Source organism: Macrobrachium nipponense, chromosome 3 (assembly GCF_015104395.2).
Source record: "Macrobrachium nipponense isolate FS-2020 chromosome 3, ASM1510439v2, whole genome shotgun sequence".
NCBI classification, from domain to species: Eukaryota; Metazoa; Arthropoda; class Malacostraca; order Decapoda; family Palaemonidae; genus Macrobrachium; species Macrobrachium nipponense.
Window position 1 is genome coordinate 136,230,898 of NC_087202.1, and position 27,845 is coordinate 136,258,742.

General features: G+C 35.8%; 1 long non-coding RNA gene across 1 annotated transcript in view; it reads left to right on the forward strand.

The window, feature by feature from the left end:
• LOC135222297 (uncharacterized) overlaps positions 1-27,845 on the forward strand; it is a 483,656-nt gene that overhangs the window by 421,257 nt on the left and 34,554 nt on the right. The window contains exon 2 of the long non-coding RNA XR_010316271.1: positions 26,540-26,610. This is a non-coding gene — a long non-coding RNA (uncharacterized LOC135222297). The remainder of the gene's footprint in view (positions 1-26,539; positions 26,611-27,845) is intronic.

The following is a 27,845-nucleotide window of genomic DNA, read 5'->3' on the forward strand; positions in this document are numbered from 1 at the left end:
ATCCATCATGGTATTACTACATCTCATTATGTAGGAAAGAGGCTCGCATGTACGAATTCACACACAATGTTCACGCTCATGAGCTGCTTGAATCCAGTTTCAAAGTCACCTCTGCGCTCATAGCGACAGGACGAGGCACTGATTTGCGAAGACAGCAATCTTGATCACACCACTCAAAGAGACATGTCAGGATTCCTAAGCTCATCACTTGAACACTCTGTCTCTAGGGAAGTTAAACTGCTGACTTCTCTACATTCTAAGAAATGTCACAGCATATCTCATCATAAATTGTTAATCATATTATCTTAGCAAAACCCTTTTTATGTAACAGATTGCTTGGCCACCTGAATTGCTAGAACCAGCCTAGCCACAGTTCACATAAAACAGCTTATGCATATAAAAAAACACGTTGGCCGGCTCATTAAACACTATGATAAAAAATAACTGCACGTCTCTGGCATCACAATGTCTATCACACATTACCTCCTACAGCTTGCATACGGGCTATAATAACAATTGAATGTAGAAAAACATTTCTTCATCTTGAACTTTCTCACGCTCCAGTGCATGTGATTGGTCTGCAGCTATACAGACACGTGAAACACGCTGTAGAAAGGCGAAATGTCTCCCCATGGAAGACAACTGGCGATTTCCATAGTCCAAAAGCGCCGTAAAACCCCGTAGACTCGTAGAAACTCTCGCATGTGGGCAAACATCAGCAACATCTCTGCAACAGTTGAAGGGCGTCTTGCTGGCGTTGGGGAACGATGTTTATGGTGTTCAGTATGTCAGTCATGTCATTGGTCAATTAAAGAAAAATTAACCCCAGACATATATCTGTCAATTAATGACCTCAAAAATTCTAAGACATACTAACTGAACGTCTTCCAACTAACCCCATTTAATCACCACTAATATGACCACTGAACTAATTTCTAACTACAACTCGTGAAGGAACCCCATAGGATCGCTAAATCGTAAATCACTATCATAACCCCGTAAAAAAAATATAAAATTCTCCAATTCAATTCTCCAATAATACAAAAAAAAGGCTTGCCAAATTCACACAAAAGCGCACACACCAACTCAGACTCACAGAAACTCCACGGACATCTGTCATCACATTTCAAACTCTCAAATTCTCACACACAAAAAAAGCTTAACAAACCCAGCCTCAGATTATCACCAAAAATGTTCTCTCAAGCACTGATATTTCAGCAACCCACAAAATCAGTAAGAACTCTTTACTGTCTAACAGCAGAACCCTTTTACTGCTTATATAATTAATCTCCATGAAATATAATGCCAAACACCCATTTATCTAATTCACAAACCCCAACAAATTATATCTCCTGTCCAAAATGGAAATGCCATGTAAGCTTAACCCCAATTACTACAAATCTCGTAGGAAAAGAAAAAAAGAGAAAAAAATAATAACAACAATAATAATAAGTGAACTTTCCCCATTACAAAGCACATAATATATATAACATACATAATCCAACACTTCCCTCATAAATGCAACACGTATCGTTACGAAATTTGCTACCGCAACAATTACATCGATCAGAAACGACAGGAAACAACCCCCTTACGTAGATACATCTCCGTGAAATGCAAAAATCAGCATCTCTCAGAATAGTGCAAAACTCTGAGTAATCAACACTGAAGGAAGAGTCAGCAACCGGACTCATCATGGCATTATCAGCAAAAATCCTCCTGTGAACACGTCAGGTGCTCGAACTGCAGTGTAGATTTGTCTAGTCAGACTTGCAACTTCAGAAACCCATGATTCCCCAGAAATTATATACTAACACCACATAAGTACATTTCACAAAGTTTTCTCCAGGAGATCACCAAGATGCCCAAAAATTGTCCCTAAAGACATAACTCCCCCATGACACTACCCAAGTATATAAAACAAATTATCACCTATTCGGGATATAAACTACGGTAAACCGCAATTCAGCAATTATATGCCGCCAAAAATAACCACTGGTGAACATAAAAAATGCAACATCTCCATAGTGACTCATAAAACTGCAACACTGTAATGCCACTCGACTCTTAAAAGCCACCACACCCAAAAGAACCCCAGTACCCCCTCTCTTTTGGCTTGTAAAACCCCATAAATTCAGCTCCAAAAATCATAACCACAAAAAAAAAGTTACAACCAAAGATTAGTGCCATCCCCATATATCACCATGTTAATAATAACACCACCCAGGCAATATGAACATTTCCCTCCATTTGACTACTAACCACACAACACCATATTCCCTTCTATTTCACCAATAACCACATATGGAATAAAAACAAGTCTCCAAAAAAAAAAAGATATTATATCTCCAAGCAGAGTCATCAAAAAATGAAACTCTGTCCCCGAAAAATGCACTCAAAGCATCTAGCTGATACACTCAAAAATATTGTCACATATCTCCACTCAAAGGTTTCCATTTGCAAAAAAAAAAAAAAATGGCTGCAAAAATAATTCAACTAAACATAGCTCTCACCACCATAGGCCTAAACTATGGATTATCTCCAACAAAATAAAATATCACACGGCCAAAATATTATATCTCCAATTATATCTCCAATTCTCCAGTAAAATAACCTCTAAGGAGCTCAATGTTACAGTCAAAAACTATAAACTCTCTATTTAGCATAACTGGTGAAAAGGGCAAAAACTCAGCAAAAATAAAAAAAATTGCCCATGAATTCTAGAAAAAATCATTGATTTGCCCTAAGTCATTACAGCAAAACTCCAAATCCAAAGTGTCTAAGCAAAGACTTCCCCATATTCACTACGGCACAGGCCACCAGAAACTTAATCAAGTTTCCTGTCTCTGGCAAAGTTGCAACAAACACAATTGTGAGAGAGGCCAACAATTTCTGGAACACAAATATGCAGAGAAAAAAATGTATTGCCATCATGTAGACATGCAAAAATTGCAAAAATTCTCCCCTAAATCTCTCTGCAGCATCAAACGGCTTAAATTATAAACACATTACCGAACAATGATTCAAAGTCACGAACTAAAAGTCTACACAAACTGCTCGGAGAGAAAAAAAAATTCAAATTCACCCATGATAAAAAAAATTACATCACCAATTGCTAACATCCAAAAAAGGGAAAAGAAAAACTAATGGCACTGATAACTATTCCCGTGACACCTGTAACACCTGTGACTCATGTAGACTTCAAGCAATTATCTGCTGAACCCATAAAAAAAAAGAAAACTAAATTTGTGGTTAGTTTCTCCCATATTCACAAAACATCACCACCCTTAATATTCATTACAAGCACCCATGTTAGTATAAAAAAATAACACCAATATCAGTATCTTCAGTATCCCCAAATATTAGCACTCGCCAGTATCACCAGTATTAAGTATCAGAATCACCAACTATCAGTACTCGCTAGTATCACCAAAATTCACCAAAATTGCTATCATCAAATTCACCAAAATTCACCAGAAATTGTTATCATCACCCATAAATCATTGTCACATTCACCAAAAATTATTACCACCATGAACTCTAATAGAATCCCCATAAATATCTCCAGTAATGATAATAATCCTCAATACTAATTCCACTTAAATATCCCCTCATAATAATAATTCTCCATAGTAATTCTCCCGTAAATATCTCCATAAAATATCTCCAGAAAATATCTCCAGTAAGGGCATTAATATTGCCATTCCCCAGTATTCAATACCACACCACCATAACTCCAATATCACCACCATTCAATATCACCAATCATCACCATTTGACATCACCATTTTAAAACACCCTCCATATCCCAAACAAATCCCCATTATAAAATAATCTCTGTATCCCCCAGTTATAATTATGTCCTCTATCATTGCGTAAAAGCATTCTCCAAAGCATAAGAAAAACTTGCACCACATTCATATGCATTTCATCACGCAAAAGAAAGGAAAAAAATCTTTCTAAAAGAAACCCAACGGGATTGACACATCATCACTCAGTGGCTATCAGCTGATATGGCATTTAACTATGTCGTCAAGGACTCAAGAGCATGGCAATGAAATTTTCTATCAAGGCCAAACTCGCCCCCATTACCCCAGCACAAAGAAAAAAAAAAAGAAGTTCACCCTCTCTTCAAGCATTCCCCCATGGAAGGATCCCACTAGCCTTCCTTTCGCTGGCTCTTCAAAAAATACGCTGAGTGTGTATACATGAGGAGCCGCTGTCTCCGAGGCCAAAAAAATGCAATCCAAGCATCCTCAGAACTAAGTTGCATGTATGAAAAACCTTCATGCGTATACATATGTGTCAAAACCAAGACGAATGTGTCTCCTCCAAATATGTGCTAAGAAAAAAACACACATCACGTTTTACTCCTATGGGAAAAAAAATGGTAATCTGAACTGATTCCTTAACTCTAAAAAATGATTCATACACAAAGTAAAAAAAAATAATGTCACACTTACGTCTTCAATGAGAGAACACTAGATCGCCTGATTCGTGTGAAAACACGCTAATACACCCATACTCGAATGACTCGGTATTTGAGCAAGAGAACACTTTGGCAACCGCGCACTCACAAGGCCCAACTGAGTAACTCATTGCTTGCAATGTCTCGCGACGGATGAATATGCTGATGCTAATTCAATTTTTCCCTCCCAGTACCACAACGACGGCTGAATAATTCTTATCCCCCCACACTCATTAACCAAAAACCTAACACAGTCTCACAACCAGAATCTCAAAACAGCCTTTCTAAGCTGCTATTAATCTCACAAAAGGCGTAATATGGTCCAAAAACGCTCTGCTACCACTATAACGAGATGATAATTATCTCGTTGTTCTATTTTAAAAGGTAGCGGTGGACCAAGAGCGGCAGGCAATTGGTAACATTCTCTCTCTCTCTCTCTCTCTCTCCATCCATCTTTCTCTCTCTCTTTCTTGATATACCTCACCCCTCCATTATCCCAGGTCATCAAATCAGACATGGAACTTACAAAAATATGCATTTATTTAAAAGCAAAATATTAACTGAATAACTCAGGTTAAATGAAAGGTTAAACTCAAATAACCCCACTCCATATTTCTAATCCAATGATCCAATATTATCCTAGTCATAAAACTGGGCAAGTCATAATACAGTACACCATAGTAATTAAGTTAGTTCCCATTTCTCCAGATTAATCCCATTTCTCTAGATCAATTCCCCTTGTCCAGAATCACCCGTTAGAAGACAGGAGAACACCCTGGTAAGCATAAGAGTATAATTAAAAGATCATATAAACAGAATATCTATGAAATAAATATTCAAATACAATCAAGCCACACTTTGGACAAAATAAAGAAAAGGCTTACCCATTCAGCACAGTGTGCACCACACTATATAAAAGTACTGTTCGCTGAAGCCATCCTGGCTCTGCCTCTCTTGCACAGATCTATCCATCAAGGTATTACTACATCTCATTATGTAGGAAAGAGGCTCGCACGTATGAATTCACACACAATGTTCACGCCCATGAACTGCTTGAATCCAGTTTCAAAGTCACCTCTGCACTCATAGCGACAGGACGAGGCACTGATTCACTAAGGCAGCAATCTTGATCACACCACTCAAAAAGACATGTCAGCATTCCTAAGCTCGTCACTCGAACACTGTCTCTAGAGAAGTTAAACTGCTGACTTCTCTACATTCTAAGAAATGTCACAGCATATCACATCATATATTATTAATCACATTATCTTAGCAAAACCCTCTTTATGTAATATATATATATATATATATATATATATATATATATATATATATATATATATATATATATATATATATATATTGTTACAGTTTCCAAACTGGGGTTAATGTAAAGTTTACTCAAAATGCAAAATTTTGGATCTTGGAATTCTCAAAATATTTATTCCCATGTGTGTGGTACTGTAGATCTTCGGGGCAGGCACACAATGGGCAGTCTACACAGATCTGTAAGGATTCTTGCATGAAACACGAGTAAAGCAAAACCAAAGTTACACTGTATCATGTAAGATTTCACAAGAAAACTCAACTTTTTGATATTACAAGAATTACTGCTAACACTGAGTTTGATATTGCAAGAATTATTGCTAACACTGAGCTTCAAATATGAATAGCAAATTCCGGTTAACCTTGTGATGATATTGCACCAAAGTCTCACTAGTCTCAGTTGCTCGCGGTTTGTGCCCGCTGCTTCCCTTCCACTCGGGAAGCAAAAATCTCAAGCTAAAAGCTCCTGGTTTTCCATTTTCGGCAGCAACGGCTCGCTGCCGGAGAAAAAAAGGCCTAGTGTGAGGCCACCTTTAGTGTACTGCGACAGAGCTGGAGTTGAAGAGTAGCACCGGGCGTCGTCATGTACTCTATCACTAACAGAGGGTATTCTAAACTGCTAGGGCAGCGTGACGTGTTCTTGTCCATGCACAAATGCAAAGGTAGCAGCTTCTTCAGGCCCCATATATACTCCGAATTTTGACCCGGCGTCCGCCGGTCAAAACATGTTGTTCTTGAAGCACAGGTCCGAGTTAGTTCGTTAGGGGAGACTCGTCCTGGGTCCTTTATGTCCATTGTTAATCGCCTACCATGTCCTGAAACGACATTTGAACGACGGCAAGAAGGTGCGAGAAATAAGGAGAACAATGCAAGTGCAGGTGGCTAGAGAGAGGTCAAAGGATCTGTAGATGCGAGGGGGATGGAGTCAGGAACTCGAGAGTCCGACAACAATGATATGGGTCAGGTCAGGTAGAAGGATTAGGGATTAATCCCGGAATCTTACCCATGAGACCTGTGACTTTTGACAACTTGGGAGGGCTTCTTTACATAAATAGTTGTTCAACAAATTAAGCTGGGAACCATATTACCATAGAAAAGGGGTGCAAGTCCTTTGGATACTTCCAACCCTTCTTCTTGGGTCTGGCCACAGGCCACCTGGAAGCCCTGTTAGAGCTGACAGGTCATTTATCATTTGAAACTAATCCCAAGGAAAAGCCAATAGAAGGGTTTTTGTCTTCGTTCGTTTAGCAATACAATAGGAGGAGATCGAAGAAGTCAAAGTACTTTCATGGGGTTTCAAAATTTCTACGTTTGGATGCAGAAAAAAAAAAGAGAGAACCCAGAATGGATACTCATGATGATATATATGTAAATGTATATGTATATATATATATATATATATATATATATAGATATATATATATATATATATAATATATAAATATATATATCTATATATATATATATATATGTGTGTGTGTATTCAACCTGTTTCTCTTTACTCTCCAGCAACTGCACTTGAACCGTCTCCGTTTTTACATTCAAATCTGTATTTTCCCTTTTCCAACATGCACCTGTCGGTTCTTTTTTAATGCATCTTCTCGCACGAGCACCCTCTGCTGACCCTTTAACCCTATACTCCTATCGGCTCGTTCCACTTCAGTATCTTTATACTTATCAAGTTATTTTTTTTCATCTAACTTTCGTTTATGCAACTCTAAAATATATTTATCGTAACATTCAAAATCGTTTCCCTCCGAACATAACTACATTCTATGTATATGAATATATGATATGAATATAATACGAGGCTGTAATTGTTTAACAAGAAAGCCCGCGTTGAAATTGAATTGAATAGTAGATGTGCCCCACACCGAGATAAATTTTGTCTAAAGGAATAACTGCAGATTGGATGGAGTCGTAATATCAGGTTGTAGCCATTAATATAAAAGGATGATCATTAGAACGCGTATTACAGTGGCCGTTCTGATATTAAGCCATTTGCTGCAGGAATTTGTTCAATAAAGGCCCCCCCCTCTCTAATTTGGAAAAAAATAATTAACTTTATTCTGGCTATGATTGATTTTTCTATCATTTATTACCAATGGTCTGGGTTAAACTATTTCGAACCTGTTTTGAAAATTATTTGCGATTTCGATTTCTCGGTTAGATGGAGGATTCAATTACTCTACTGTGAAGCCAGTTAAAGATTCAGCCTATATCTAAATGCATAAAACATCTCATATTAAATTGGGTTCCTTAAGAGATTTGGTATTATGCATTCCCGTGTTAATTAAATGTGCTTCGAATAATATCATTTTTAATTTTTCTCTCGTTTTTATTATCATAGTGCGCCATTTTAAAGAGAAATATTTGTCTTTGTATATTTTCTTACTTATTTTTACGGACCCCTTTCATCCGTAAAGGTGTTAAAAATTGTTACTGTCAAGCAACAATTTGCATCATTTTTTCTGATCAAAAGTATTCGTAAAGATAAGCAAGAACGTTGTTGTCTGTTCCTTGAGTTCATCACAATTTAACGATAATGGTTTTCCGATATTTATATTACTGACTATATTACACAGATCTTCAGAATTCGTTATTTTGGTTAATGTTAAAATCTTGACTTATTCAAAATTAGAAGGTTTAAAATAAAACTATTATTTTGATTATTCAGGTGACCAAAATTCCTGCTCTGTAATGACTCTCGAGTTATTTGAAAAACCTCTATGTGAAAGTAGATTTGAAAACTCCCTATAAATGTAGTCAAGATAGGACTTATATTTTGAATTTGCAGTAAATGACATAATATGTACTGTGTTATACCTTTCACAAGTGGAAACATTTTCAGTCGAGCTGAAATATCAACCACTTGATAACTAATAGTTTACATCAGCAAATTAAGTGAAATACTTAGCTACATTTTACTAATAGGAATGATACGCTGAATAGCAAGCTACTGCTTTTGAAGCGTTCCAAAACCATACGTTTGAAAACTTGGTATGTGTTGTGTTTTGCACACATATCTCAAAATATTTCTCACAAAAAGTTTACTTCATGTTCTGAAATTCAATGAACACCACTAGAAAAACATCAAAATAACAAAATCAGGTTCAGAGGGAATATTCGTCCAACTTTTGTAACGAGATTTGCATTTCACATCTGCGTCGACTTATTTTGTGCCCTTTTTTATTTATTTATTTATTTATCTATGTATTTATTTATTTATTTATCTATTTATTTATTTATTTATTTATTTATTTATTTATTTATTTATTTATTTATTTATTTATTTATTTATTTATTTATTTATTTATTTATTTATTTATTTATTTATGTATTTATTTATTTATTTATTTATTTATTTATTTATTTATTTATTTATTTATTTATTTATTTATTTATTTATTTATTTATTTATTTATTTATTTATTGTGGGAAAGGATAACTGAAGGAACAGTTGTTGGAGAATATTTAATTTTGAACCAGCACAACAAAAAGAAATGCTCTACATCTTTCCACAATCATTACCTTCCTCACTAAAAAGCTTCCAAAGAACTTGTATCCTAGTGAAAAGATGACACACAATAACACCTCAAAAAAGGCTTAATCTACACAAGCTATTACGTTCGACAATCCATCACTTATTTGGAAAAGATTTTCCCAATAGAATTCTGCCCACCATCTCTCAAGAATAGATCGGGACATTGAATTAAAAGCTCACTCCCACATCCCTCTGGCATTCATACACTTCTTCCTGGTCCTTGACAGCTGGAACAAATTACCTGTGATTTTTATAAATGGGGAGTTTCCGTTTATTCCGACGTGATCAGTGGTGCTGTCCGTAATAACCTCTGAAATTATATATATCGCTGGAAACATTTCTGTTTTAGAGTTTGGTCTATTTGTTTTATAAGGTATTTGTCTCTTTATAATGTATAATGTATTATTTCAATATATATATAAATATATATATATATATATATATATATATAATATGATGTGTGTGTGTGTGTGTTTACGTATATATATGTATATATGTATGTGTATGTATATATATATATATATATATATATATCCTATATCTATATATATATATATGTGTGTGTGTGTGTGTGTGGTGTGGTGGCGTGTGTGTACGCAGAAGTACAGGAGCACGTATTCGTATGTGAGCCGTATTGGAGTAAGAAATACGCGCTCTATCCTATATCCTGTTTATTCAGATGCCAACGCTTCGCAAAGAAGATAAAATAGTAATTGTGTAGAAGCAGGAGAAGGCACACATATTATATATACTTTTGCTGTCACCATATTAAAATAAAAAGTACAGAAAGAAAAATTTAGAATTTGAATTTAAACCAAACATTAAAATATTTGAGTTAAAAACAACATTGAAAGAAGGTCGAGTACCAACGCAACTCAACACCCACCCACACTAGCAGCGCGAAAAGGACCGACATCACCAGGTACAGAAGCAGGAAGTGGGAGGGGATGTAAACAGCAGACTGAAACAAGTGGATTATTCAATAAATAGTTGAGTAGAGGATGATTGTCTTTTGGATCTACTATGGGTGATTTGCAACTTTTCCTCTGGTTTCTGATATTTGATTGATCAGGATTAGACAAATGACTCCTTGTTCTATAGCTAACTCGTTGATGAGAGGAGATCCCGACTTTTAGCAGCTTCCTTGTACATCCGACGTATGGGCCAAGGTCACATCTTGGACATTTGTATTTATAAATGACTGCGGACATAAGTAGGGGGCTGATCTTGTTCTTTATCTAGAACAGGGATCCCGTAGAGAGGGGGTTCACAGGAATCAACTGTAAATTAAGAGCAGATAATTGGCTATTGATTAATTCCATACATTTTCCCGAAATTGTTGTGGAAAGTCATAGTAAATCGTGTTCATTCGTTATCTCTTGAATATTATGAAACTACAATATACTGTATTAGCAATATTTTGCAACTTTACAGAACAGTTTTTCTTTTTGAGATATTTTTAAGATAAAGTCTAAAATCTCGTGAGAAACTTTAACAGTTCTTTGTAGTTCTTCTTGAAGCTGGCTGAGGTTTGAACTTGAAAACAGAAAATGGAATATGTTCCAATTCCTAAACTCACTCCAGCAAGAAATTGGAAAAGTTCTAAAAGTGTTTCTGCATACGAGCTGGGAATCACTATGAACTTAGGAAGGGAATCGCTGCCGAAGAACCGAGGATAATTTTGGCGTACTGCTGTACTAAGGATAACATTGAAAATGGTTATCAAGTGGGTTATAAAGATTTCTCAAAGGGAAACCAATGTCAGGTACGAAATTCAGACTTTCCAAGTAGGACATCGCCATAAAACTTCGGTCAGATTTTATCAAGTGAAAATAGTTGTTAAATCTCATAATCATTGTTTTTCTTTTAGAAATCAGATTAAGCTTTTTTTCAATTTTCATCGCTGTTGCATTACAGTACAAAATTTAATTTTTTTCAGTTCCTAGAAAATGCCATCTCTGTAAAGACCGAGTCAGAAATAAAAACTTGATCACTTTCGTTACATCATGGCAGCTTATAATCTTTGTGTTGACGCCTCATTAGCAACGCATCTAATCCTCGAAAATAATTGCTAAATCGAAAGATTGATTTATGAAGACCATTATAAAAACCTTTATTAGCAGGGATTAATTTCGGCTCAGGAGGATTCACCTGAGCTTATTATCTGGTAATAACTGAGACTTGATCTGATTTTAATGATGCTTTATGCGAACTTAAAGCCATGAGTGTTTGTGCATGCTGTCAATAGAGCTGTTATAAGAACACTTCTGATGCTGTTGTTGTGAAGGTAGACTATCTTATTCTCTACCCTCTCATTGATTATCTTGTCGTTTCAAGCTAAAAGAATGGTCAGTGCGGTTGAAATACTGCAGGTCTTGTGAAATGGACTGTTTTTGAAAGTGCAGTAGAAGGTATTCATATCACTTTGATATCGCAGTGAAACTATTGGAAATATTATGATTACACCCACGTAGAGTGAGAAATTCCATCCTTAGACCTAATATAGAACAATAAAAAAGTTGTTCCTGGGTTAGACGGAACGTTGATGTCTTCCATATAGGCCTTTATGACGTATACTAAGTATCTCGTTCTCCCTGTTTGGAAGTACGATGGTAGCCGGTTCTTCCAGGACAGTGAAATTGCTAAGATGCAAATCTTATATATTTTGATAATTTACTTACAATTTTATCTTTTTAATAATTTGTTTTATTTATTTTTTTCTTTTTAATAGCTGATCTCTTCTTTCTGTATTTCCTATTCCCTTCTGTTACTTCCTTCAAATGAACACCATATTCTTTGGAGGCTTGAATGTCGAGTCAGTGGCCCTTTTGGGCTTATTCCGTTTGAATACGGTTCATACGGAATGATATAATAATATAGAATACAGAAATATAAGAGTAGATCGAATAATTGAATATAAGCCACTCACTGACAACAGGTTAGAAATTTACAAATACGGGCATTGTCCCTTCAAAATAAAAACCGAGAATATTGTTGCTCTCTCCTAAAGGTGTAGGGCGATTGCTACAGGCGAGTTCTGCTCTAGGAACAGCTGATTTCCTCAGGGGATGAGAATAACATCAGCAGAAGTCCTAAGGGAAATCAATTCCCCACTGAGGAATTTCCGGTAATTCTTTGTAAGGACGTGGTTCCTTTTGCATGTGGAAAGTAGGGGAACGCTCTCTAAATCTTCCTTTTTTTTAAATCTTAGTTTATCAGCCGGGTGATCGCATATTTATGAATATACATGCACGCACACAAACGTTCACGTAGTTCCAGTAATTTTTTTTCCATAAATTTTATTAGACTAAAAACTCAATTGTTTTATTTTTCATTTCGACGGAGGAAAAAGAATATGAAGGAAGAGAGAGAGAGAGAGAGAGAGAGAATGTTATATGTGGAAGCTAGGAATGAGGTAAATAGATTATTAAGAGATGTAAAGAAGACATATTATAATGAAAAAGTAACTGAGGTTGGGTCCAATATCAAAAGGCTGTATTCTGTGTTCGATGAACTTATAGGGAAAATTAAGAGGCATGTTTTACCAGACGGGAGGTCTGAGCTTGAATTGGCAAATGAATTTGCTGAATTCTTTGAGTCAAAGGTTGCCTGTTTACTTTGTAACTTCACAACTGATGTTTCTTGCCCCTATCCTTACTTTCCTGATTTTCCTTTCTCAAAGTTTTTGCAGTTTAGGCCAATTTCACTCGATGCTTACAAAACTATGTTCATTAGTTCTGGCCGCTCCTATTGCAGTAACGATCCTTTTCCAATAAATGAGGTCATCGACGCCCCGAACATAGATAGGTTACTGCAATTGCAGCTTCGAATAGTCAACTTGAGTATTACTAAGAGCTTAGTCCCGTTCTCTGAAAAAGTTGCTATCATTAAACCATCTCTTAAAGGATCCCTTGATCATCAAGAATTGAAATCTTACAGACCAATTTCTAATTTGTCTTTTTTGTCAAAAATGATCGAGACTTCCGTTTTAGATCAACTCAGTCAGCACTTGAAAGTAATTGGAGCTATTCCTGAAGATCAGTCGGCTTATCGGAAATTCCATTCTACTGAAACAGCTCTTTGTGCCGTAATTAATGACTTGTTAGGTTTCTCCGATGACGGTAAATGTAGCTTGCTTATTCTCCTAGATCTTAGCGCTGCTTTTGATACAGTGGTTCATGAAGTGTTAATAGAGGATATGACTGCTATTGGGATCGATGGGGATGCTCTTAAATGGTTTAATAACTATTTATCGAATAGATCTTTTCAAGGTGAAGGTTAAAGATAGATATTTCTGAAAGTAGAAAGCTCACACAGGGTGTTCCACAAGGAAGCGTACTTGGCCCGGTTCTTTTTAGTATTTATACAATCGAGTTGTCTTGGATATTTAAATTACATGGCGTTCAATGTAAATTTTTTGCTGATGACACCCAGTTCTATTTAATAGTAGATGACATTATTGAAGATCAAGCTTTTTATTGATAGACTTATGGCAGATGTTTCGAAATGGATGCAAAAGAAAAAGCTGAACTAAATGAAAATAAAACTGAATGTATCCTAATTGGCACTAAATATAACTTAAGAAGGTTTGATAACGTTAATAGCATCTCCATCAATAAGGAAAATATTTTGTTAACTGATAAAGTCAGAGATCTCGGGGTAGTAGTTGATGGTGCTTGACATTTGATGAACATATTAACAATGTGGTTAGGAACCGCAATTTATCATCTGAGGAATATCGCATCCATTAGAAAATATCTTAACGAAGATGCCACTAAGCTGCTAATTGATAGTTTGGTAGTTAGCAGAGTAGCTATTGTAACTCGTTGTACATTTACCTAATTATCGTCTTCAGAAACTTCAAATGATTTGAATAGAGCTGCTAGACTATTGTGGTATATCCCCGCGAGAACATATTACTCCAACCTTAATTAAATTACACTGGTTACCAGTCAAGCAAGGATTATTTTTAAACTTTGCGTCTTTAACATATCAAGCTATTAACACGGGAGAGCCATTGTATCTTAAAGGTTGCCTGAAAAGATACGTAGTAGGGCCTGGTGTTCATACACGCCTTTCCCGTGATGATTTCAGACTTGATGAGCCTCGTGCAACGACCACTCTTGGTACGAGAACTTTTAAGCACTGCGCTCCTAGATTGTATAATCACTTCCGGCATCAGTTAAGTGTGCTGGAAATATCTTTCAGTTCAAAAGGCTATTGAAAACCCGAACCCATTATTTTCACTCAGCTATAACACTGAGACAAATGCAATTAACTCGCTTTACATTACATAGACTTTTAAATTTTTAACTATAATATAAGTGATTTGGAAATCCCGTCTGAACGCTTAATAGCGAAAGCAGGGGATACTTGATAAACCGTCAGACATAGACATAGAGGGGCTTCAATATATCTATATATATATATATATATATATATATATATATATATTATATATATATATAAGGTATAAGCCACGAGGGAAAATAAACAACGCCATCTAAGAAGGTATGACAATCACCCATTCAACGAATTTAGTGCCTTGATATTGAAACAGCACATAGCAGCCGCCAAGCAAGAAGAGAAGGAAAAATTCAAGGAACTGGAAAAAACAAGGATCTCTTTCAATCATTCCATCCCGGCTGATTGGAAGGACTCGCTGCGACGGGAAATTTACGAAAAACTACGTAGGACTACAGCATGCCCTGAAAAGGAAACTCGACAGAAAACTAAAAAATCTTATTGATAGCAGTGATTGGACTAATTGTGCACGTCAAGATTGTGTTGTAAACCTATCAGGTAAACAAATAAGTGAAAATGTTGTGAGTGCGCTTGGATATGGTTTATTTTCTTTATAACAAGTCGACCTTCTGCTTTAATGATTGCGTCATCCCTAAGTAAATTTGAAAGATATTGTGATCATCCTCAAAATCATGTTGACAGGATTAAAGGTATTGTTTACGGAGCTGCCAACGTTAAGCATGAAAGTAACTTCCCTGCTCGCTATAAGAAGTTTGACCGATCTTAAAAAGGACAATACTATCCACATTACAAAAGCTGATAAGTCAAATAGTATAGTAATTTTAAATAAAGCTGACTACATATCACGTATGCAAGCCCTACTGGATGATGATGTGACTTATAAAAAAATGACAAAAAATCCCCTTGATCAAGTTATAAAAAACTTCAATAGCACAGTGAAAAATATCCTTAAAGATAAAACAAAACTACTAAGCAAATTGTCAGTCAAATCTCCTTCGCTACCTTACCTGTACGGATAAGTCAAAACGCACAAAGAAAATAACCTTATGCGGCGTATTATCAGTATTGTTGGTTCAATTTCATATAAACTTTCGAAATATATCACTAAGATCTTGTCCCCGTTACTTGGAACCATCTCCGATTCTCATATATATAATTCTCTAGATTTAGTTGGTAAATTAAACAAAATTACTCTTTGCCCCACTGATAGATTCGTTAGTTTTGATGTATGTTCTCTTTTTACTAAAGTCCCTATTTGCTCTATTTTAGATTATCTTAGTAATGAACTAACTCAAGCATGAATTACCGCTACCTATAAGTCACATTATTTCACTCACTAGGATGTGCATTTGTGATTGTAAGTTTATATTCAATGGTGAATTTTATCAACAAATATTTTACTCTAGAATTAGACAAAGACAATTGCCTCCCTTTCTTAGATGTTTTGATACATAGAGAACCATTTCAATGTAAATTCAGTATTTATAGGAAACCGACCAACAACGTAACCTTTGTTCATTTCTATTCAAGCCACCATCTTAACAAAAAAATATCGATTTTCTCTTTTATGTGTTTACGAGCATTGCGCATTGTCAGTCCCCAATATTTGGATCAAGAAATTGAATACATAAGAAAAATAGGGAAAGATATATGTTATCCTTCACATATATTATATATTTGTCCAAATAATAAGCCCACAAAAGTTTTATAGTTGTAAGTAACACAGAGAAGAAAATTATCCTAAAGGAACATTCTCAGTTTTGCCTTATTTTGTTACGATTTGCAAACCATTAAATCGATTGTTAAATCCCTTTAGGTCAAGTTTGCTTTTTTCCACTATAATAACACCACAAACTAAAATGGAAATGTTAAAAAAAAAATCGTTCCCAGAGAAAGGAACAACATAATATATAAAAATTCCACATGTTGGAACTGTGACGTTCCTCATTTTGTCTCATACAGTCTAGCAACGGGCTTAGAAGTAAGGTTAAAGCCAGCATAAATATTTCTTTGTAAAAAAACTGGGCAAACATCCATGCATGCAACTTTCATTCATTTCAAGTGAAAACCAACCCCCGCCGAATAAATTGGATTGGTAGTTTCAAGTAACTTGCCATGTCAAAAGATGTTCTTTAATTACAAAACAATCTTTTAGAATCTGCTTTTAATACAACTTACTTCTCATTGCAATTTCAAGTATTAAGTCCGTCCGCCTGTTTCAGTTTTAGACCCTTGTAGTTGTAACCATTTTAACGAATGACCTCAAGATATCAATTAAAGAACTTAACATCAAAAATTAGTTGGCCTGAGAGATCTCTTCGTTGTATCTGTACTTTTGTTTTAATATGTATTGTGGAATATGGTTTTTGTTTACCAAAGTTTCTGAATTATCTGTCACCTTTATTATATCCTTTAATTGTCTTGTCCCTTGGTGTCTGAGCATAATTTTTGTCTTAAAACTTTTTGAATTGCACCCCATTGTTTATGCTTGTTTGGGATGTTACTCATCTTCCAGGTTGGTGTCGATTCTAGGGTACTAATCTTTTTGTAATCCCTATCTGTCAACGTAAAGGACGTTTGAAACGTCGAAAGATCTCGCGGAAAACTCCGTTGTTTTATTTTTCCCTCGTGGCTTATAACCTTTTTTTATTTATGGGATTTATCACGTTCCTAATTTTATTCGGTGGTTCAGTTATATATATATTTATATCGATATATAGTATTAAGTTAATATATATATATATATATGATTATGTATATAATGTTTTACATAACAAATGGGACCTTGCTAAAGATCAATATGATTAATAATATATAATGTGAGATGCTGTGACATTTGTCCCTTAGAATGATCGGAATCCATCATTTAACTTCCCTGGGAGACAGGTGTTTAGGGTTTGGATTGCGAACTTAGGAATGCTGACCAGGCTTCTTCTGGATTGCAGCTTCGTCTGTGTTCTCCTGCATGGCAGCTTCGTCTGTGTTCTCCTGCATGGCAGCTTTGTCTGTGTTCTCCTGCATGGCAGCTTCGTCTGCGTTGTGCCTACAACTTCGGCTGGGTATATGTTTTCAGGAGGAATGCTTAGTGGCTCCTCAGGTGTCATCTCTGCAAAGTTTTGCCCATTTGTTTCCTGGGTGTAAGTGTTTTCTGACGAGCATTTGCTTGGCAGGGGAGGGTTTTTTGTGCCTAAATTGTTCTCCAGGTTTTTATTGTAAATGTTAATGTTTTCAAGTAATCAGCAAGCTGATGGTGCTGTGTTTTGTGGTTTAACGTGTTAACCCTGCTTTTGATTGTATGGTCCCCTTTTGTTAACTTATATTTCTCACAAGTATTCTATGATTGTAACCTTTGATCTTGTCTCTTATTAATTATATTTATTGAGTTTACTGTAAATTTTTAATGGCATTGTTATGGAATTATCATTTACTGACTATATGTAAAATAATTCTTTTTTCCCTACTTATAAGGATTGTTTATTTTTGGTTAATGATGTACTGACTCGGTAGTGATTTTTCTCTTAATGATTGTTATAGTGTTTGTTTGCCTTTTGCCTCAAATCTGGATAACTCCTGAATATAATGAATTCGTCGTTAAGGTCTCTTGCCGTTACTTAGTTCGTCTTCCCTTGTCTGTTTCAATTGCTGCCAGATTTTCTCAGTCCCGTTCTTTTTTTTATTTTATTAAATTGAACCTTGTGGAACCCATAAAGAGACTATTCAACAACTAATCGTATATATCTATATATCTATATATATCTATAACATATATCTATTATAATATACATCTATGTATTATAATTATTATAATAAGTAAGACATCCGAAAATGATTATAAATTAAGCAAATCAAACAAGTAATACATGAAAATATCTATAATATATATAAGTATATATATTATATGATCTTAATATAATATCCCTAATAATAAAGGAGCCATAAAAAAACCAAAATGTAGAGAGAAAAAGGTACTGGATCGTATTTCGCAGACCTGCTTGTCTCTCTCTTCAGGTATATGAATGGAAAAGAAAAGTTTACAGGAAAGGGTGGTTTTATTTTCCGCCAAGAGCTTCGTCCCCACAAGTAAGCCAATTTAGGTCATCCCCCGCTGATAATCTTCCGTTAATCTTCTTAAGCGTTGGTTGAATTGAACACTGCTGCGTCGACGATGTCCGTGTCCAATTCCCTTTTTGAGATTTGTTCATTACCTGCTTCTCTTTTCTTAAGGCCTGATTTCCATCATTTTGACTCTTTGTACCGGTCCAGTTGCTGCTATAAATTTAACACGTGACATATTCCAGTTTATTCCTATGGTTATGTTCATTTTATATGGTTGAAAAGATAGCCGGAGTTCTGTTGTCCATACCTTAAACCTGCGACCGTTTGTGTTGTTTAATCTCTGGGGTGAAGTGACTTACCTGTAAATCTTGTCCCCATACCTAACTTGACCGTTTGTGTTGTAATTAATCTCTGGGGTAAGTGATTTACCTGTAAATCCGATGTAAGATTTGGTCCAGATTCATGGCGATGGGATCCTCATATACCCCAAGAGTTGCCTTTGGGCGATGTTCTTTTGTTGGTTGGAAACGTTAATCAGGGTGATTTGCTAAGGTATTTGGGCTAGGTAAATGCCAAAGGGTTTGGATTTTCCCAAGGGTGTGAGGTTACTCTCTTGTCGGTCTCCAGGTGGGGAATTTTTATTTTATTTTTGGGTTGGTGGTGTCTCTGGTCTTTGTCTTTAAGGGGGTCGTTAGAAACATTACGGTTTGCTTTTTGGAATTTTGCTTTCCTCATTATTATGGTCATGGATACTTTAAAGATGAAAGAGGTTTGCTTTGCGAATTAGTTCAATTCCTTTTTTTCCCTGGAAATCCTGGGGAACAAAATTCGTTAAGGCTCTTAAGAATATGTTTGGCTAGCTACACCTGTCTTGATAGTTATGGTCATGGATAGCTAAAGTTAGTGAATATAATGCAAAGTGAAGAACGTTGGTTTTCTGTTATATGGTAAATTTTGTATTCTTGTCGTGTCTCTGATTATTTAAACATCAAAAAGGAAAAGAATTTTGTTGTCTTGTTTCCCATTTCAACCTTTTAAATTTTTGATGTCTGGTGCACTAATGCGTTTTTTTAATTTTGAGAGGAATTCATTAAAATTACCCCTCCACCTTATTATCCCAAAATGGTTGGGAAATCCAACCTTTTTTGCATTTATACCTACCCAAATACCTTACCGCCCAAATCCCTGATTAACGTCCCAACAAAAAGACAATCGCCCAAATACTCTGGGGTAATATGGTGATCCCATGCCATGACTGTGACCATTCTTAAATAGCGGAATTTACAGGTAAATCCACTTCCCCAGAGGATTAATTACAACACAAAGGGACGGATCCAGTTAGGTAATGGACAACAGAACCTCGGCTATTTTCAACCATATAAATGAACATAACCATATACATAAACTGGACTATTTGTCACGTGTCATTTATTATCAGCAACCTGCCGGTAAGAAGATCAAATGATGGAATCCAGCCCTTAATAAAGAAGAAGTCAGGTATGTTAACCATCTCAAACAGGGAATTGGACATCGGACATCGTCGACAGGCAGTGTTCATTCAACCAACGCTTAAGCAATATTAAATGGAAGATTATCAGCGGGGAATGACCTAAAATTGGCTTACTTTGGTGGAACGAATCTCTTGGGATAATAAAACCACCTTTTTCTGTAAACTTTTTCTCAATTCATATACCTGGAAGAGAGAGACAGCCAGTCCTCTGGAAATATAACTACTTTTCTCTTCTACATTTTGGGTGTTTTTTAATGGGCTCCTTTTTTATTAGGTGGAATTCTGTTGTTACAGAACATTTTTAACCATCATCTATATAATAATATATATATATATATCTATATATATAATCATATACACATCTATGTATATATATATATATATCTATAGTAATATTATATACCCATACACATTTATATATCGTGCTGGTTTTTTGTTTATGTATAACCGGTACCAAACGAGGAAAAAGCTGGTTCGGCCAACGGGAAATTATCTTACCTCTTCATCCCTTATACAACGATTCAAACAACGAAACTGTTAGTAGCAGGAAAGAGAGCGTTTGCCCAGCGACATTTACAAACACTTGCAGTGCTGTTCCAACAAACAGTCCTCAGAGAATAAAGCCCATTCCGGAAATCACGAACCTACGGAACACAAACTGGATTCATTCTTTAATTAATTTATTATTCTTGAAAATACTTCTAACAGGATAGGCTTTCGTATCTGAGACTAGTGGAGCTGCTCTGCTTTCATACTTATTTAGAAATGTCTGCCATTCGGGGGATGACAATATATTAGTTTTTCATTACGGTAGTGAAATTAGTTTTCGGAAAAATCATGCTAAACGGTGCTAATTAAGACCCATTTTTGGTTTTGACTCTCAAATTCCCCGCTATTCAATAATATAAAAAGTAAAACAACTGAAACCCGTCTTGTGAGAAGAGTACTTTCATCGTTCTTCTTCTTCTTCTTCTTTAGAGTAAGAGTAATTTCTGTTACAGCCTTCGACGTGACAGCATCGCTGGGAGGGAATGTTAATGTCAATTGCACACGAAACACGATCGCGTAAAGGTACGAACTTGCATAGCTGTGGGTAGTTGAAATTCCATTGCATCATTATCATTGCTAATAAATCGATGTTCCCATGTCGGGAATGTTAATTAACAGTAATAACCGAAAGTAGTGGCGTGTTCTGGAATTTGTCTCGTAAATATGTGTATTTGTGAGAGAGAGAGAAGAGAGGGAGAGCGAGGAGAGAGAGAGCTAGAGGAGGAGAACGAGGAGAGAGAGGATAGAGAGAGAGAGTGGCGGGGCAGGGAAGACAGACAACGATTTATTTAATCATTGTAAATTGTTCATACAGGCTAATCCTGCTTACTAGATTTTTATTGTGTATTAAGTAAAAAATGACAACAGTGCAGATTTCAACTTATTTCAAAACAAAATTATTAATTAAAAATTGAAAAGCATCAACGTTAATGATAACACGTTATTTCTGGCGCAAATGATAAGTTTTATCCACATTTTAAAAAAAATACGTAGCTTAACTTTTACGATTTTTTGAAAAACACTGAAAATCCACATTCGCAGTATGTATTATATTGCAGTTATCAGTGAAGCTCTTAACTATTAATCGTTGTGTGTTGGGGTGGGGGGCGATAATTTGCTAGGAAAAGGAGTTCTTGGTTGTTAAGAACCAATGAAAAAAGAAGTTAAAAGGTGATGTGTGATGTTTAAGCTGTTGGGTGCAGTTAATAAGACTGTTCAAGTATTGGGCGTGGTTCGTTTGTCTATGAAGGTAAACGTTTTGGCGAGTCTTGTGTCCGTATCGTTCTTCATAACATTTTCTTAACTTCATCAATTCCTTCTTTGAAGTCATTTTGAAGTTTTTCCCTTACAAGTTTATTAGTGATGCCAGATAACATTAAACATTATTTAAGTTCTAACCAGCACTTCACTCTCTCTTTTAAAAGCATTTCATTCTGCCAGAGGAGTCTGATATAGAGTACTAATGGAAATGGTGAGTGTCCATCGGATTTTATTTGTAGTTCATAAAAACGCTGCTGACTAGTTTCTGCCTCCCTCTTCACACCAGGGGCCCTAGGGTCCCCTCTGACATCCGGTAATATTTACCGCATGTGGGAGGATTTCTCTGTTTCTTTGACAATAAATCCGTTCAGTCTGCTACGAGAGGCCGTTCGACTCTCACACGTTTTGCTTTTGAAAGGAATTTTTACAGTAATGAGTGTTTTTGAGATTTGGAATATTTTCATGTGATTCTTTGCGATCTGAATTCATTTGATACTTAGTTTCTAAAAATATAAGAATTCGAAACTTGGGACCTCGATAAAATATTAGATAGTATTTTAATGTTTGTCCTCGTGTTCTAAGTCACAGTCGATCTGGTCGTACGATGAGAAATGAGTGGAAGGATACTCCAAAAAATGACTTGGAGGCAAACTCAGCCGCTCCCTGCCCGGTTGTCCCCTGAACTAAGTAGTTCAGTCCTTGAAGTTGGCAGCCCACCAGTTTCGGGGAAGTTGGCGGGTGGGAATATACTGATTAATGAAGCCATAATCTGCTCAGACTGTGCCGTTGCAGCCAATAATAACAATGAAAAAAAAACCAAAAACCAAACGAAAAAGAATATTGGGTTCCAATGATTTGGTTTGTTGAACGTATAGAAAACTACGCATTTATTGCTTTTAAAGGAAATACCAGGTAGTCTCCTAGGGATTGCTTGATGGTAAACCTAAGGTGGAGACGAGGCACCATTTAATTTTGTACGGAACGATTATAACGGTCGTGCAAAAGGACGCACATGCCAATGACGAAATCCCAACAAACGCCCTTATGAAAGGCCAAGGTGCCCCACTACTACCTACTTAGTCGGACTGACTGTTCTTATCAATATGTAGAATTGAGTGGCCCACTATCGCCCCAAAGCTCTTGGAAGAGTCATGCTGGAAGACATGTTCGGTATTTGGACCAACAACTCGTGCAAAGGCTACACAATTAACATAAATAAAACCCTCATGTATACCTATTTGTAATCTTTGGTTCAAAAAAAATAAGCTAGCTTTTAGAAACTCAAAATAATTGAACTCTTCTGCAACATATATATACCAAACAGTTAGTAGTGTATAAAATTAGTGTATGGAAATGGAATAAAAGTGAAAAAGGTAATAATCTTTTGTTGTACCAGGCATTCTTACGCTAGCAACTCTTTCCGCAATCAAAGAACCAAGTATCTACAAAAGAAAATTATTGAGGGGTGTGAGGGAGGTTTCATTACCTCCCAATTAAAAAAACCCATTATGATTTCACTATTGCACCTGTTCGTCCAGTTTCCCCCTTTAAATCATATTGCCATTGATGATCCTTTTTTAGCAATAATTTTCTTATTTCGTTTAAGAAACATCCTCAGTTTTTTTATTTTCTTTAATTTTTTTTACCTTGGAAGTATAACTTGACTAAACCTCCCGAGTAAGGCCAACCCATTTTTTTGTTTTGTTTTGAGAGATTACTTTACGTATTGTATCAATTTACATTACTCTTAAACATTATATATTTATATATATCTATAATTATAATTAATATATTAATATAATATATCTCTAATGTATACATATATATAGTAATATCTATATCATGATTATGATATATTCTTCTATATTAAAAATATAGATATATATCTATATCTAATTAATGTCTTTATTGTACTTATACTTTTTTTAAAAAAAACAAAAAAAAATTAAAAATAGGCTTGTTTTCATATTATTATATCTCATATATTATAATATATATATAACATTATCTATGTTATCTATATTCTATATATTGTAATTATTGTTTTTTAAACTAAAATAAATATTAATTATATCTTCTCTATATAATAATATATACAACGTAATTTTGGTACTTTGAAAACCAGCCAAAGTTCGGATTCTTCCTGATTTGAGTCTCGTGATCCACTTTGTGACCCTGTATTTCAGAGCTTGGAATTGGGCATCTGTTCGCATACGAGTATTATATCATTGGAAAAACCCTATAGCGACTCTCTTTATGGCCTGTGTATGTAAAATGCAGTTGTTTCAAATAAATTGATATTCTCTCTTCATCCTAAAAGACAAGCCCTATTTTGTATTTTTCGTTGTATGGATCATCCTCACTACTTCCGGCACGATGCAGCCTTGTCACTTTCCTCTAAACATTTCTTCTTCCTTGTGCGCCGGGGTATCATTTGCTCGGGGCTGGGGGGAAAGTGGCAACTAGCCCCCCAAGATTTCAAGTTTTCCTACCCCGCCCCCAAACCTCAACTTTGCCCCCCTCACCCCGCCTCAAAGCCCCACGGAAGTGTCACGCATTTGTGTTCTTTTTAAAAGTGCGATCATGAATATATGAAATTTCTCGGAAATATTACGTTTCTTGATCCTGGTCTGGTCTATTTATATAGATTCAGTGATGATGGGATAATAAAGCCAACAGTAGTAGTGGAGTATATATTTTGTTTTTTGCAGAAATACATTCCTTGTGTGGCTTCAAAAAACACATAAAATAGCTCAAAATAAAAAAAATTAAAAACCAGGTGATTAGGCTCGCTTTGCTCGCCAAACCGTCTTTGTCGCCGCCGCCGCCCCCACACCACCCCCCAAAAAAAATCTGAAATGACGCCCCTGCGTGTGCGATTTCATTTCACTAGCACTCGGTTGGTTAGCTCTTAAAGCAAGTAGTTTATGACTACTTGATCCGTATGCCCTAAGCTAAACTCACACTGCTCCTGCTCTATTGAATCTTGAGGCATGTGTCTTAAATTCTAAAAACATTCCACCAATTTTTTAATTTTTTTGTAGTCCCTTCTGTCGTAAATGTTTATCTAGATAAGGGAGAAGTCATTTACTTCCGTTATTAATTGATGGTGACCTTACACCAACCTAAGACCCCTGACCATTTCCAGCATTTAATTTGCTCTTCCTGCATTATGCAGTACGTGACTCATGATGATGCCACGTCCTCTCGTCATTCAGGCTTTCAAACTCATTGGGCAGACAACAGTGCACAGGCTTAGGATAAAAACACTCTCCTATTCAGTGCGGGTTCGAATCTTACCTGGGAAAGGAGAATTTGTTTGTCAGCCTTGTTTTTTGCCTGAGAAAGAGAGAGAAGAGAGAGAGAGAGAGAGAGAGAGAGCGAGAGAGAGAAGAGGATAGAGATATTATATAATATATGATATATATATATTCTATATATAATATATATTATATATATATATATCTCTTTATAGCCTACATACATAACATACATAACATACAAATACATAGCCAGACGTAGCATAATTGGAAATATAGAAATACACAATGGCGCTTGTTGTGGTGTGTTGTGTGGTTGTGTTGTTGTTGTGTGGTGTGTGTGTGTGTGTGTGTGTAGTTTCTCGCAAGGCAACGTTAAAAGCAACGTTGCCAACAAACAATTTCCTCTTCGCTACGAGAAAATCTCTCCTGACTTCCCTCCTTAATGATTTTGCAACACTTTGCCGTGAGGTTTGCTATTCAGTTCTCTCCATTTTATTCTCATTTAAACTTCTGGCAACCTTGCAACCCTTTGTAAAATGGAGAAAAATAAAGTTTCCCCTCCTCTTGTCTTCTCTCGTCTCCTCTTCTCTCTCTCTCTCTCTCTGCTTGTATTTATTGGCTCCCCCGCCTCTCTCTCCTCTCTCTCTCTCTCTTTCTCGTCCTCTCTGCTCCCCGTCTCTCTTCTCTCTTCTCTCTCTCTCAGCGCGTAAGCGAAAAAAGAATGCCTCTGACTACGAAGTCATTTCACAGCGAGAGAGAAAGAGGATAAATGGTCGCTACTGCGTAGCAGTGAACAAGATGGAATTTCAGATGAAGTCATCCCCACATCTTGTAGTGACACTCAAGGGAAGTCATGAGCCGAAACTGCTTGCAGAAATGAAGCCACAAAGAATTAATTAACGATTATTTAAACTAGGTTCGATATATTCGAGATCCGGGTATGTGGTTCAGATTGGTAGTCAGAAATGCGACGGTTAAATTTCAAACAGTTGAATTGCACTTTCGTTCTCTGTCTTCCATCTTACTTTCCACCCTCTCTTCCTGACAGTTGACTCAGTACAACTGCCATGAGGTTTCCCTCCTGTTAAACCTTTTCAATACTTCTACTGTCATCTTCCTTTCAGCGTTGAATGACCTCGAAGGTCACAGCTCTTGCCCTTTGGCCTAAACTCTGTATATTCTATTCAATACAGTTGCATTTTGAAATCCTCCATAAATATCGGCAAGTTCTTTTCGCTTTCCTGTTCCATGAATCTTTCCAAGAACCGTCTCAAGTAAATCTCTGATTTTCTTTCCAGCTCGGCGCAGAGGCGACTGCGTTTGAATGACCGTAGGTTCACTTCCGGCTAGGATGCTTCCGCGAACACTGGTAAGTTAATTTATATTAAAAGTTCAATTAGAATTATTATACGCGGTTACACTTTTATATCTTCGTTTTTCATGATTTATTTGACGTTTTTGTGACCCCATGAACTTGAAAAATAGGTCAGTGACCCCATAGCTTTAGTCAAGTTATCATGGGATCTGAGGTAGCTTCATATGACATTTTCACAGACGTCTGGTGGATAATAATAATAATAATAATAATAATAATAATAATAATAATAATAATAATATAATTTATTATTTTATTATTATTATTATTATTATTATTATTATTATTAAAATTATTCTTAATCAACACAAGGAAGGGAAAATAACCTTCACCATAATAAAGTTTACTAATGATACGCTTCAAGGACTATTTAACTATGGGTTTCTGAGCGCTGATGGAGATGCACTGAAGTCTGGTATGTGTGATAGATAGATAAATAGATAGATAGGTAGCATTTAAATCCACTTCCCTCTCCAAATGTTCATTCTGCTCATGAGTTCTGGAAGGGTTGCGAAGAAAAACAAAAATAAGATTTGACTCTCTCTTTGACATCTGAGTTTTGGGCAGTTATCCGCACAGAAGCAAGGATGTGAATCTGAATATGTATATATGAATTAATATTTTCCTTTAAAAGGGGATCTAAGAGCGTTAAATCAATGATGATTCATAAGCCATCAAAAGAGAACTATCTTCGATATTGCCAAAGCCATTGGGGGTCAAAATTCTGGAAAGGAATAATTAACTGAAGATTATGAAAAAATTTAAAAAATGAATTGAAGTCCCTTACAGAGTGTTTCAATGTATATGTAGGTGGAAGTTCTTGAAAGGCGCAAAGCATTATTTCTATAAATTTTAAACCCTTATTGGTCATTGCGTTTCTGTAAAGAGGGACACAGAAGGGAAGACTGCGGACATCAGCCTACAGTTATAGAGTATGTTCGTCTTTGACCTATTTCGTAATAATAATAATAATAATAATAATAATAATAATAATAATAATAATAATTAATAATAATAATATACGAAGGTAGGAGAGACCCTCTCGTCAAACATGTTTTGTTAAAGGGGATTGGCAGCATCAGTGGAATTGATTTTATCTATGGTCTTTTTCAATTCTTCATATTTTATTTCTCTTCTCATCAAGGGCTGATCATTTCCTAATAGCTGGGCCCGATCTTCATACTCTGGGCTAAGGAAATGTTTCTTATAAAAACTGCTAATTTTATTGA